The sequence below is a fragment of the Alosa pseudoharengus genome, unplaced genomic scaffold (genome assembly GCF_046254945.1).
Source record: "Alosa pseudoharengus isolate Yale_2024_CS ecotype anadromous, Long Island Sound unplaced genomic scaffold, YU_APseudo_1.1 YU_APseudo_1.1_scf_13, whole genome shotgun sequence".
In the NCBI taxonomy this organism is placed as follows: Eukaryota; Metazoa; Chordata; class Actinopteri; order Clupeiformes; family Clupeidae; genus Alosa; species Alosa pseudoharengus.
Genome location: NW_027468598.1, coordinates 5774841 through 5788616, shown reverse-complemented (window position 1 = coordinate 5788616; position 13776 = coordinate 5774841). Strand labels below are relative to the sequence as shown.

The 13776-nt window shown below is 38.7% G+C and overlaps 3 long non-coding RNA genes across 3 annotated transcripts; 2 read left to right on the top strand and 1 right to left on the bottom strand.

The window, feature by feature from the left end:
* The first annotated feature begins 622 nt into the window (after positions 1–622).
* Positions 623–2109, top strand: LOC143121062 (uncharacterized). The gene is made up of 3 exons (XR_012986388.1): positions 623–776; positions 1577–1693; positions 2038–2109. It is a non-coding gene; the product is annotated as an uncharacterized LOC143121062 (long non-coding RNA).
* LOC143121063 (uncharacterized) lies at positions 2106–3616 on the top strand. The gene is made up of 3 exons (XR_012986389.1): positions 2106–2195; positions 2325–2417; positions 2879–3616. It is a non-coding gene; the product is annotated as an uncharacterized LOC143121063 (long non-coding RNA).
* A 2394-nt stretch (positions 3617–6010) lies between these two features.
* LOC143121061 (uncharacterized) lies at positions 6011–11611 on the bottom strand. Its single transcript, XR_012986387.1, has 2 exons — positions 11404–11611; positions 6011–6943 (listed from the first exon to the last, which is right to left on the bottom strand). It is a non-coding gene; the product is annotated as an uncharacterized LOC143121061 (long non-coding RNA).
* Positions 11612–13776: the final 2165 nt, after the last annotated feature.

Below are 13776 nucleotides of genomic sequence, written 5' to 3'. Positions count from 1 at the left end.
CCTTTCAAACACAAAAACAGGTATTATGGCACAGTATTGAGAAAGCTCACTAGGCTATAATTGAGTAGGCCTAGGTATCCGTGAAGGTATTGCAATATGGTTACCATAAAGGAGAGCAAGTGTGAGAATAATAGGCTAATAGCCTACATAATATAAAAATACAAATCGGCAATCATTTTACAAACAACAAAAAAGTGCAATCACGCATGAAGGCTGATATCCAGTACCAGTCGAAAGACAGGTAGGCCTATTATTACCATGCCCATACATCAATTTCACCCTGCCTGTAGGCATATGGCCCTGACTCCAAAAGAGTTCCTCAGCCCCGTCAATAGAGCATGCAGCAGTAGTCTTGCCATACTCCTGTTTAATAAAAAGTGGCAGTCATTGTGCATGATGGACAGCCGTTTGTCCTCTTCACCAATGACATAAGGGACCAGTTCTGCCACACTGTAATCCCACATTTTGTTTGAACCTATAAAAAGTTGTACATTGCACACAAATCTCAGAATATCCCACATATTACACGCCAATTTTGAGTGAGGAGAATGGTTTTCATGAATTTGTAGAATCAACTGGGATCTTTCAGTTGTATCAACATTCTGAGCAACAGGTGGCCCAGGAAAGAAGATTTGATTGGATTCCGCCAAAATGCACTTTTTTCCCACTCCCAAACCTGGGGATTTCCCGCAGACGACAGAGATAGAAGTCACGGACGGTTCACGACAGCAAGTCACAGACTGCTTAAAATTGGAGCAAGACAGTAAAATGCCAAGGTATTTCCCACTCTTCGTTTCTTTTCTTGTTATCCGATTACCAACATAAGTTTGCCATTAGATAGCCTCCGCTAAGTAACGTTAGCAGTTTAACCAATAACTGTAAATAAGTTAGCATTCGCCATTTTACATTAGCTATTACATAGGCCTACAAGTGAACATGCTAACTTAACCTACTATCGCTGTTCCATATCAATGCTTATGAATGGTAATTATAACCAGTAGGACGACAGTTGAGCCTGGAGGCAGGCTTCGCAACAAAGGAATCAACTGTAAACAAGCTAACTGTCCATGCTATCAACGAAAGTTGTACAACAAGCTGAATTAGTGGGCTTCTTTTTAAACGGAGCCGTGTGTTTCCTTTGCTTGCTATAAAGGCATGGCTTTACAGTGGCAACCGGGGCATACGCGGGATAACGGCCTTCTAGGTGTGTCCAGTTATAAGGTATTAATAGACTCGGGTGGAGGCAACTCCGTTGCGCGTCAGGGAGTTCTTTGCCCCTTGCCCGCATAAGGACACCTTGGTGGCCGTTATCCCTTACATAACGTTCCGTCTTTCTGACAACATGCTACTGTAAATTATGCAGCAACATTAAAATAAAGAAAGGAACATAAATTGGAAATGCAAGTATCGCGCATTTAATTGCGAGAAGAGAGGACAAATATTAAAGCATTAAGACTGAAGCTGTGGAGCATGGTAGCTGTACTAGAAGCGAACCGTTTCGCTGTCCTTACAATGAGTGTTTGTGCACTTTAAGTTGGCACGCTTAGGACTCACATGTCCCGGTTTCATTTGCCAGGTTGGTCACAGCAATCTGCCCTTCACGTTGTCTTTTAGAAGAAAGGAGGTTGTGATGGACAAGCCTCCTGTGAGCCAGATGATACAGCGTTGGCCAGCACTCTTTGTTGAAAATCAGGTAAGGTTTGATTGTCTCTGTTAATGTCTGTAAAAGTCTGTAAAAGTCTAACATAATGCAGCCATGTGAAGTTAACATAATGTTACTGTAGCCTTTGATGTCACCCACACACACACACCCACCCTCACATACACACAGGTATGCCCTCCGCCCCCCCTCACACACAGGTAGGCTACACCCCCCCCCCCATCATTTCATCACCCCAATTCATTTTATGAGTACATGACAATAAACAAAAAACAGAGTAGATGGGACAGCCCTGTAATATGAAGTGTCAAGTGAACTACATAAATGATTGTTCACAGTGTCTTGATAAACATGATTTATTTCTGTCTCTGTTTCAGGTCTCCCAGGAAATTCAGCAGAGTGGCAGGGAAAAACCTGAAACAGGAATTATATGAGTCTCTGGATCGATCGTCTTTGCCCTAAACTTGTTGAAATCATCAGGTCAAAGAGAGGTCTAAAGGGACAACTTCTGGATGGTCTGTTGCGCCAAACAAAGGTTTGTAAGATGAAGTGATACTACTGATTTTGGTGTATGGATGTCTTGAATGATAGCTGTCTGTAATGTCACTGTCTCTTATGTTACTGTGTTAATGTCTCTAATGTCTCTGCTTTCACTGCAATCCAGACATCGGACACTGCTGACATCAGATGCCTTGTCCTGAGAGGGCTTCCAATACTCTTTGATGACAACTCAGCTGATTTCTTCAAGACTTGCTTTGTAAGTAGTATCACTGAAGTATAATTCTTCAGTTGTTAGATATATACCTAAGGCCAATAATGCCATGAAGAGTGAGTTAATTTGCTGTAAGACATTTGTGGTTCATCCTAATGGGACACAAAATTACAATTTATATTATAATATAAAATGTGAAATCAGCATGCCATTCCTTATGTAATCCAGGTTTCATTTCACTTTATAATCTCAAGTCAGTACTCAAATATGTTACTGTGTGCTCTGATTTTCCTTAGTACCTATAAGCCCAACATGACCACGAGGGTGGCTGGTAACAATTTTCAATCTGGACCTTTTTGTATTTCCAGTCTGAATATGTATTTGGTAATGTCAATGTACAATGCCCAATTATGATGTAATTTGTACTTGGTTAGGTTTTAAAAGTAAGAACAATGTGCTGTATTTCTAATTAAATATATATGTGTGTGTGTGTGTGTTATGTTTAGGTCACTAATGACGAGGGCGTATACAGACACATTGGAACAGGAATACTCTGCTTCACTGAGGAAGATATTGCACCGCATCCTCTGACTCCATCTTCTGTAGGAATCGTCTTGGAAGGGACTCCAAGAGTGTTTGAGAGTGAGCGTGAGTTTGGGAGACGGGGATAGAGCAATTGTATTGTGTACCTAGCTGTTTGCAGGCTGGTATTGTGGGGATGCTAAAAAGGAAAGTTTTAATGCTGACAAATCAGCTGTAAAGTGTGAATGTGAGTGAGTTTGTCTGAGTGAATGTGAGTGAGTGTGTCTGAGTGTTTGCAGGGTTGGATATTGTGGTGGATAATGTTTATAATAATACCTCAGTGTTTGTGTGTGTGTGCACGTATCCAGTGTTTGAGAGTGGTACTTTTTGACTGCCTTGTCAATGCCCATGTTTTGCATAAAGGTGCATTTTGATTATCTATTACTTATCATAGTATGCTCTGAGCTGTAATATAATTCCTTTGTGGATGTGTGTGGGGTCTGGCCCATTTTGCCTTTTACCACTTTGGGTATCAGCTGACACTTATAAATGTAGTGTGTTCTTGAAATTGTATTCATGGTGTATTCTACATCTGTGTGTGTATGTAGAGTTTCTATAGAGCTTGTATTTCTATTCTCTGTGATTTTGATCATGTGTATTTTGAAATTGTTGAGTTGAGTAACAATTGAATAAACACTCAAGTGTTCTGAATAAAGACTGTTTCTTTTACTTTCATAGCTTAAGCCCCATAAAACACATTTAACTATAAGAAATGTCTAATGAACTTTTAATTAAATTAAAAAGACATTTTATGCTCACTTAATTAAAAGTTTAAGTTAAAATAGTAAATATTTATAAGTTACATAAACATACATTGAAGGTATTCTTTCATCGCAAGTTTACGTTGTTGTAACATGCAAAACTAGTTTATTGTACTAAAATTCACCATGCATTACTATTTGGCACATGTCGTACACTTGACGTAAATTTGTTCGTTTATTGAACAATACATAACATAAAATATTTAGGGCAACGTGTTACCTCGAAAATGTTATGTTTATTGAACGAATTAGGGTTTACAGTGCAGTCAGAGAGCCAGGTCTCCTCACCAGCCTGTCCAGCTGCAGTGTCCCTCTTATTAATGTCCCCCCAAATCACTGCATAAAAGAGATTGCTGATCACAGACTGTAAAGAACCCGCAGAGATAGTGTTATCTAGAAATAGGGCCCCTTCCTGCCCAATCCTGTAAAGTGCATGAGTATAAAGCAGTTCAGTTTATTGTCCAGAGGTAAACCGATCCTGACCACCGCTATATTCACCCCTCAATGGAAACTGGTAGCAAAGTGGGCCTGAGCCTCTAGAAATTCACTACCCTCTCCATGGTCTTAGAGGTGTCCAGGTGCAAATGATTTAACACAAGGGTCTTCAACCTTTTTTTCTTTCAAGAGCTACTTTGACAAAATGATCATGGCTGAGATCTACTAGTGTTTTATAGTAGCATCATGTATTTACATAACTGATCTCCACCCAAAACAGCTGAATAAACTTATTATGTGTTTTAGGGCTCCTTTCAACCACTCCACCTCCTCTGCAGACTGTAAATTGGACAAGTTTACCAAGAGACTGAATTATCAGATTTATAATAAGATAATTTTCCTTGAACCTTTTGGAGAGCTACTTAGAAACAGGGAGCTACAGGTAAGTTAAAATCACTGGTTTAACAGCATTTCATCAAGTCCTTCACCACGCACCTGCTCCACCCTTAACACACCCCACAAATACTGACAGAGGAGCAGTCCCTCAGCCTGACAAACTGGGTCTCTCTGTGAGCTATATGTCTGCTATACAAATTTCATATTTTAAAACTTTAGATCTTACAGCTTTACCGCAGTCATGCCACATAAAAGAAAAACAAAAGGCAAATGTGACAACCTGGTGTCATGGAGGATTTCATTATTAACTATTTTAATTATGATTATATTTCAAAATGCTGTTCATAGTGTGGCTCAACTTACCCCACATATGTAGTCTTGGTGAACCCAGACAAACCTGTGTGCGTATTTTCATTTAGAGCATTTAACAAAATAATAGAGAAAAAATAATAATATACAAACAAACAAAACAATAAATAAAACATCGGATATTTAAAATTATGTAAAATGACAATTCACAAGATGGTAAGGAGATAGATACAACAACACATGCAATACAACTAATGGCGTGAAAATAGGAAGACCCTGTAAATGGGTGGTTGACATGACATGGCCTTTTTTTGGTCCAATGTGTCAAAGATAGGTCAATTATAAAAAAATATATCAAAAACTATGGTGATATTGTTCAGAAAATGCTGTTTTATATGAACATACAGAGCATTCATGGGATTAATCTTCCAGAAAAAGCTCATATGGCGTGACTGTCCCAGTCACATTTCACAAATTTTGATTTTGAATAAAAACAAGAAAATGAATTTATTTTCTGTTTATTCAATCATATATTGATAACCCAGATGCCTACTTGTGAGTCTGCTTGACTAAAAGTTCAGGCATAATATTGTGAAGCCACTCTTAACTAAAACACTTTGTCCCAGAAATGGATATCATATGGTGTGACGCCATATTACTTTTTTTTAAACGGGCAATTGTTTGGAGACCTTTGGGGAGTAGGGGTCCTCCTTCTTTCAGGAGGAAGAACAACACCTCAAAAGGACACTGAAAGTTACAAGGTGAGTTTTCTCTCCATGTTTTCAAAAAAATCAAGTATATCCGGCACTCCTGCTTCAGTTCCCTTTTGCATTGTCTTTTGGTGTGATGCATTTTACGCAAAAATGCCCAAATAAAATTACTTTTCAGTCAATATTACCTTTAAAACTATATTGTCATATTGCAGTTAGCATGTTTTTAGGATGTTAGCATGAAAGCACATTGCTTAATGTCATGCTAAGTACATGAAACTTCATATGGTGTGACCCCATATCATATAGTGTGACCGGGTTTTCTCATCACACCATATGATTTATTTGTCACACTGTATAATAGAAACTGCATTTTCCTGCATAAATAATGTTTTTTCATACATATGTTTAACTCATAATTAAGTGTAATATATATTTTTAAATATTTAACATGATTTAACATTTATTATTTAAGATGTGCAACTATTGCATGTATTGCGAATCACACACACATAAAACACAGAAATCACCCCCACACACACTATGACAGGACAAGACACAGTGCCGTGTAGACAGTAGTATACAGTTGGTTTATAGAAGGTGGTTTAGAGTAATATAAATTAAATATGTGCAGTGTATTAGTAGTTATCTTATAAGGGAAGAATAAATATGGCTAAATATGAACAATGTATGACAACATGTACAATGTAGTAACAAGTAATGGAATGTTGGAGAACATTAAGAACATTGAGAGATCCAGTTGAATGGAGAGAGACAGAGAAAAGGTTTCTTTTAACAGGGTTCCTACACATTTTCTATTTTAAAATCCCATACTTTTTCCATCCTTTAATTTACAAACTCTTTGGTAGATTTTTCTGACCATTCTCGACAATGCTACTCCAAAACCAAACGTTTGTCTCAGCATCCAGGAATCGTTGAGCACCTACATTTGTGCTTTAACATTGATGGTGTGCCACTTTTTAAATCCTCCAACTTCCAAATGTGGCCCATACTCTGCAACTTTCACAACTTTGCTCCTTTCATTGTGGCCATCTACTGTGGAGTTGCTAAACCAAATTCAGAGGAAGAGTACTTAAGTGACTTTCTCCAGGAGTTGCAGCAGTTACAGCAAGATGGCACTGTTCATGGAGGCAAAGCACTTCAACTGTCTGTGAAAGTATTCATATGTGATGCTCCTGCCAGGGCATTCTTTAAGTGCATTCTTGTTACCATTCTTGTGAGTGATGCACTATCAGAGGCACCTATGACGGGAAGGTTTGTTCTTGGGGCCAAAGAGCCAGGTGCGGTTCCAAGGGCTGAAGACTGTTTTGTTTAGGCCAGCTCTGCTGCCACTCTGCCTCCACCGTACTGCTGCCACCTGTGGACAAGGAGGAGTGCGAGTTATACAACAAAATGAGTTATTAGATGTTAGTGGCAGCACTAGTATAAAACCTCTAGAATCTCTAAAAACAATCACAAATAGGGCAGTTCATCACAGTTCAACAATTGTGGTTTGGAACTAGGCCTGCTGCAACTGGATTGATAAAAAGTAATGTAGTTGCAAACATCTCACCTGGCTACTTGTATTTGGGAAGAGCAAAAGCTATCAGCCATCAGCATGATCATGTTATTAGGTTGTTGTTGTAGAACAAGGAAAGGAATATCCAGTGTTTCCTCTACATTTATTTAAGCATGGCGGTCCGCCACGGTTTAAATCCTATCCCTCTCAAGCCCTCTGAAGTCACATTAAATGGGATAGGATTCAGGAACTAATTAATTTAAACCTCACTGACCAGAAAATGTAATGTAATGTAGACGCACACACCATACAATCGGCCTGACATTTTGAGTGAACTTAAATGAACTACCTAGCAACAATTCCAACACTCACAAGTTAAGGATGTCTTCAGAGAGTTACACTTGATAAGCATGATAGGTCTACTTTTGGCGCATCAACAATTGAAATGGAGGGGCAGCGTGACTATTTCGGTAAAGGCTACAATCTTTGATAGGTGTAATCTCAAAAGAAAGTTCACTTTATCCATCATCGAACTCTTGAATACAGTGATGGTACAAACCAATATCTGTAATGCAGTGGGTAAATTAACGTTACGTTAGCAGTAGTTTTTACGTTTTATGCAAAAAATATATGGTTTATGTAACAAACCCTTCAAATTTGAGAGAGACTGAACAAAAATATGAGTTTTTGTATAGTATATATAGTTTTTGATGGGGAATTCAGAGGAACCCATGTAAAAAAAAAAATGAAAAACTGATGCATTAAGTCCAAATTAACTGTGCTAAAAAAGTAAAGTGAATGGGTGTTCAACTCTTGAAATAGCATGCATCTCCTTCCATGCAATCCCCGCCCCACCCCCACCTCCCCTTTTTTCCCACGCTTAACGGTAGTGTTATATGTAGATAAATTACAATACTTACAGTATTTGAAGTAGCTGCACAACCATGCTAAATAGTATAGTTTTGGCACACAGTACACAAAGACACTTCTGCCATCATACCGGAATGTAAACTATACTCGTAAACGTGCTAATTACCAACCATTTCGTTTGAAAATTCTAAAATAACAATGTTTTTTAAAGGAACACGCCACCCAATGTCAGTAGTAATATATGTTCTTACCTTAACTTTCACGAGTTGAGTCATACCTCTCCCGTGTCCGTACGTGCACTCAAACGCTCTGGTGCGCGGCTGGACTGTGTTAGCATGTTGCTATGCTAGCGGGCTTTGACGGCAACTAAGCGTAGAAGTAATCAAAAACATCCACGTTTTACCGACTTAAATACAGTTGCACGAGTAGTTGATAGAAATGCTACGGCCACGCAACATGAAACGTGGCGATTTTCCAAGCGAATAAACCGGAGAACTACAATGTGTGGCGCAATAGCACTTGGGAGTACTTCGACCTAGCGTAGTAGTATTGTTAACACCTAATTGTAGATCCTATCCACCACAGAGTTTAGAATCCATGCTGGATCGACCCTCAGCCTCTCCCTCCCCTCTGAGCGAGAGAGAGGCACACACACTAGAGATGCGCTGATGGGCTATTATTTCAACCATAACTGCATAGCAAAACTAATCATCCATCAGCCATCCATCAACACCAAAGTTTTTTGACCAATCTTCGAAACGGCACCCGCCCACCATCCGCTGGTTGTTTTAATGTAGGGGGTGATGCAGCGCTGCTGACGTGAGGCTAGAAAGCCCTTGCCTGTTCTAGGAAGACTGATCCAATGCAGCAAATATATTAAAAGGCTAAAGTCGTACATTGGCTATGTTGTAGCCTATCCCCAGAATATCAGCAGCAAACTCAGTCTCTGTCTCGCAAAACAGTCTCCAAATAAAACGCACATCGGCCTGTTGCCTATATGCCAGCTTGTGACAATATATCGTCCAAAATGCTTGATTGCATTGCATTCTCCACATTTTTAGCTACATTTTCATGTACCACATCAGCATTTTTGTTCAGTAAATCTTTTGTAAATTGCTTTAAAATGAATTGCGCTGTCTGTCTGAAAAAGACGCGCTCGTGCAGTCAAAATTAATGGGAGTCTTCAGAACAGGCTTTCAGTCACCCTGACATAACAGTGTGTAAAGTAGCCTATAATGTGAATGACTTGTTATTTTATCAAGGATTTCTTTCTTTTTGCAAAAAATAAAGTACAATAGGCATTAATTAGTAGGCCAGGAGCATGTTGAAATTATGTGGCAAATTGCGTTTTTTATTACAATGATAAAATTGTAAAAGGACGTGACGAAGCTGAGGCAAGCCAGGCAATAGGCCTATAGGCCCGACGGTAATTGTAAAGCAATTTACAAAAGATTCACTGAACAAAAATGCTGATGTGGTACATGAAAATGTAGCTAAAAATGTGGAGAATGCAATGCAATCAAGCATTTTGGACGATATATTTTCACAAGCTGGCAGAAAAGGCAACAGGCCGATGTGCGTTTTATTTGGAGACTGTTTTGCGAGACAGAGACTGAGTTTGCTGCTGATATTCTGGGGATAGACTACAACATAGCCAATGTACGACTTTAGCCTTTTAATATATTTGCTGCATTGGATCAGTCTTCCTAGAACAGGCAAGGGCTTTCTAGCCTCACGTCAGCAGCGCTGCATCATCCATATAGCCTATATATATATATAGGGGAGAACCGGCACAATTGTAACACTTTTTTATTTTTCCAATTCAAACTCGATTTACACAAAGACGATAGACTTGAGAGTTGTGAAATTTGACCAGAACAGAGTCGTACATGTCTACTCCATGAAAGTTGAAACAGAATTTAAAAAGATGTTATAGTTTGTCAATAATTTAACTTAACAGCCATAAAAAAGTGCGGTACAGTTGTAACAGTAGCGTCATGAATGTAACAGTGCTAAAATCGTGAATCCTATAACATATTTTAACACAAAACAGTGCTGGGTTAAACAAAGAGCATCTGTTTTCATATAAAATCAAGAAAAAAAGTCCAAATGTATGACTGTTAAAGCTAATTTATTGCATTATTGATTAGCCATTGCAGACCATATTACGGTGTTATAGCTCACAATAACCTTTAAATATGCTTATTTTGGCCATATCCACTTGATAAAACCAGTAAATATAGTTGATAAACTGCTTATTTATTACATGTCTGAAGCATTTGGTCCAACAGTGATATTTCAAGTTGCTGTGTTAACTTTAATTGGGTGATGGCGGCACAAAAATCATAATCCATTACTCGCAATGAGAATGTTCGTGCATTCGCGATAAAATCAGTTCATTTTGCCATAGAGACTGGTGTTACAACTGACCCGCACAGGTCATGTTTTTATTTTCATTTAATTGCATGTGCTGTGACTACATAAATCAAATAGGACTCATGTTAACTTGAAACAGAGGGACTGAAGATATGAATGACATGTGATTGAAGTCCACACGCTCAAATTTCACAAAGCAAACTTAAACAAACAGTTGCGGTTAAAAATAAATAAAAAATCGCGATGCTTGAATTTTGCACCTTTTTGCTTAATATCTCTGGTCGTATTTATAGTAGACCATTCATATTTGGATGGCTGTAAGATTATACATAATTACATGATATGTGTCTGTTTACGTTTCCGTAGCTACACCATATCTTGAGAATAAAACACTGTTACATTTGTACCGCTGTTACAATTGTACCAGTTCTCCCCTACATTAAAACAACCAGCGGATGGTGGGCGGGTGCCGTTTCGAAAATTGGTCAAAAAACTTTGGTGTTGATGGATGGCTGATGGATGATAAGTTTTGCTATGCAGTTATGGTTGAAATAATAGCCCATCAGCGCATCTCTAGTGTGTGTGCCTCTCTCTCGCTCAGAGGGGAGGGAGAGGCTGAGGGTCGATCCAGCATGGATTCTAAACTCTGTGGTGGATAGGATCTACAATTAGGTGTTAACAATACTACTACGCTAGGTCGAAGTACTCCCAAGTGCTATTGCGCCACACATTGTAGTTCTCCGGTTTATTCGCTTGGAAAATCGCCACGTTTCACGTTGCGTGGCCGTAGCATTTCTATCAACTACTCGTGCAACTGTATTTAAGTCGGTAAAACGTGGATGTTTTTGATTACTTCTACGCTTAGTTGCCGTCAAAGCCCGCTAGCATAGCAACATGCTAACACAGTCCAGCCGCGCACCAGAGCGTTTGAGTGCACGTACAGACACGGGAGAGGTATGACTCAACTCGTGAAAGTTAAGGTAAGAACATATATTACTACTGACATTGGGTGGCGTGTTCCTTTAATACTTCAAAATAACATTGTGTGTGTGTGTGTGTGTGTGTGTCTTTACCTGGTGAGTGAACTCTCTTGCGAGCTTGGACGTGGCACACATTTGGAATATTCCAGAATGCACTCAGTGTTCTTACTGCAGCAATCCTCACAACACACCACCTGCAAACAGAGGGAGACTAAGATTAATATGTTGCAAAACACACAGAACATGAAAAGACCATCACTGAAGCACTACTACACTCACATGCATCTTAACACATGCCTCAGAGCAAGCCAGGTACATCAAACAAGGGGCAAATAAGGGCTATGAAATGAAGAACATGTAGCCTAACACTACCCTTCACAAACTAAAGATCCCTTTACTTGTAGGCATGATATTGAGGTGCCACCCACCCATCACATCCATTAAATGACAGGTCTGTTAATAAACATGGCTATATTAAACTGCAGTTCCTTAAATTAGTGGGTAGATAACTGATATATATATATATATATATATATATATATATATATATATATATATATATATATATATATATATATATATATATATTACTTAATTCATACAGGACCTCTTTGCAGTTATAGCAACACTATATTATGTATCAACACTAGCACTACATGTGTTTAAATACAGTGACCTAATGTTACCTATGTCCCATGGAAGTTCGCAAGGTAGAGCTAACGTTAACCGTTATTAATTCTAATGTTAACAACTTTCATCTGTGTCTGCTAGCCTGCATGGTAACAGCCATTTTAAATGTAGCTAACGTTACTTTAAATGTATAGCTAACTTACTTGCGCCTGATATTTCATTCTAAAACTAACAAACAGACAAACAGGCAAACAAACAGATATTCCACATAATAGTGAAGTTAGTCTGCTACTGGAAAAGTTAACATTAACAGCTAACATCGCTAGCGTTAGCTCACTAGCTAATTCTAAACATGATTAACATTCCATTATGAAAACAATATATTTCGAATAAATTCACGTTTTTAATTGGCATACAAAAGTACTGTAATTCTTACCTGCGATATGATGACGGCAGAGTTTGTACAGCTTACACATTCAGTCAGAGGCATGACAGAAAAGTGATGGTTGATTGTTGAAGTCACTGGTGACTGCAGTTGAAAAGGAGCAAACTCAGCGAAGATTCTAGAGTAGGGGTGGGCGGATCGATCTAAATATCGATAGTATCGATGCCAACACTGGTATTGGTATTTGATCGATACAACTGTAATTGAATCAATATTTTAATTTAAATATCTCTCCTCTACGTTCACTAGTTGCGTGTCTTCCACCTCTACAATCCTGAGCGAACGCTGCTTTCACATCTTGCCCACTTTGCTCCTCCTCCCCCTCCTGCTGCTCTGCTGTGATTTGTTGTTGTGTCGTCATGTATGGAGTCAAAATAGGGTCTTTAATATTGAGAGCTTGTGAAAAGATGTTCACATGTGTAATAAAGTTTTGCAGCTGTGCAAAAGGAGTTCTGCATGTGAAAAGAAATGTCGTACCTGTAGAAATATTTTGTACATGTGTGAAAAAATTATGTACCTGTAGAAATATTACGTACTTGTGTGAAAGAAATGTGTATCTGTAGAAATGTTTTGTACATATGTGGGGGGAAAATGCGGATCTGTAAAAATATTTTGTACACGTGTGGAAAAAATATGTACCTGCACAAATACTTTGTACGTGTGTGAATCTCCTACGCGATGCTTTCCTGCGCAACACTGAAAGTACGAAACTGAGATACAAGCTTACGGACTTTTGACCCTAATTTTACTGCCTTTCTGAAGAGCCAATCAACACATTGCTTACTGCCAACCAATCAGCGTTCCCCACCGACCACCCAGATTTTGCCGCTAACCCACAGATCTAGATTAGTTATTAAAACTGGTGGTAACAGCAAGGGCAGATAGGTCGTAACATTACTGTAAATGAACACCCATAAGTATTTCTGGACTAAAATATTGCAAAGCGATTTGGTTACTTTATTTGTCATGCTTTTATCAGTTGTAACATAGTCAAAACGTTAAGAATATCATACCAGAACATGAAATAATAACTGTATGATAGCTGCCATAGCTATCCTAGCTGACGTTTATCGTAGCTCATAGTGCTAGGGCTAATGTAACTCGTCAGTTTTTTACGTTGCCCAGCGAATAAGTAGGCTTAATTCTTACATGTCTTAAGTTAAAGAATTGAAAGAAATAGGAAATAAAGAAAACGCTTGAACGGGTTTATCCATTTACATTCAGATCTTGCCATAGACTTTGCCTAAGCTTGCTTGCTTGGTAGTCTACCGTCCTGTTCAGTCTATGGTTGCTATAGCAACCGCTGCTGTGCTTCATAAACTGACGAGATAACCGTGTGGTTAAAATACTCCCCAAACACAAAGAAAACAAAACTATGTAAGAAAATGGGA